The sequence below is a fragment of the Aplysia californica genome, unplaced genomic scaffold (assembly GCF_000002075.1).
Source record: "Aplysia californica isolate F4 #8 unplaced genomic scaffold, AplCal3.0 scaffold01192, whole genome shotgun sequence".
Lineage (NCBI taxonomy): Eukaryota > Metazoa > Mollusca > Gastropoda > Aplysiida > Aplysiidae > Aplysia > Aplysia californica.
The window spans coordinates 155,311-156,459 of NW_004798462.1; positions in this window are offsets into that span (position 1 = coordinate 155,311).

A 1,149-nucleotide genomic window follows, 5' to 3' on the forward strand; every position below is an offset into this window, starting at 1 on the left:
GCAAAACCCTTACCCCCCCCCCCCCAAAAAAAAAATATCCTGACGTTACATTCATAAGAAATGAGACACTGGCAACGTTAGCCAAATACTACTAGCCATTCCAATTTCCACAAGTCTTTAGGACCTTGGCTGAGAAAAATTTGAAGATTTTTTTCTTTTCCCACTGATGCTGAGAAAATTCTGACCCCCAGAAAATGCAAGCAATAAACAACCAAAAATCACATTCCTACTCGGATACTTTCAGGCATGAGACATGGCGTTTTGTACGATCGTCCACCAAAAACCTATCTCTATACACTCCTGACACCAGTTCACAACAAAATAAGAAATGACTGTACAGCACATAATACTCACAAACCTCTCACTTGTTCACTAACATGTGTACGTACAACGCTACATTAACACGCGTCTCACTCACACAACACTATTTAATACACATCTGGCCACAGCACACAACAATAACAATAACACACATCTCACTCTCACACAACACACTACTTAACACACATCTCACTATAGCACACAACAATAACAATAACACACATCTCACTAAAGCAATGACCAATAACAACACACGTCTCATTCACACAATGTTAAAACACATGTTTTACCTTACTACAGCACGCATCAATAAAAGTAACGCATACACTACAGCAAATAACAATCACAATGACACATGTCTCTCTACAGCATGTAGCAATAACATGCTGCTATCCTAGAACGACAACGTTCTGTCTGCTCAGTATCTAGATTTGAGAAATTTGACGTTAGAAATTTTCAGTTTCACAAGTCAAGCTTTTTCGAATGCAATTCTTTGAATAACTTGAAAACGACTCCAAATAATCTAACGATTTTGACAGAGCAGACACAACCTTCGGTTTCTGACTTTGTGGTCTTAGCAACAAAAAAACGGCCATAAATGTCAGACAGAGCTTTGTCATTCTAAGTCAGCGAAGTGTCTCACTACAGCACATCTATCCAGGATGACAAGATAAGCTCATCAACAATGAAAGACTTGAAAAAATTCTCAAGGTCAAGATGGTGCTCCACCAAAGGTCAGGTCACCCGTGGTCCTTCACCTCTGATGACAACAACAAGGCCCTCCAACTGTCAGATGTGGAGAGAGAGAGAGAGAGAGAGAGAGAGAGA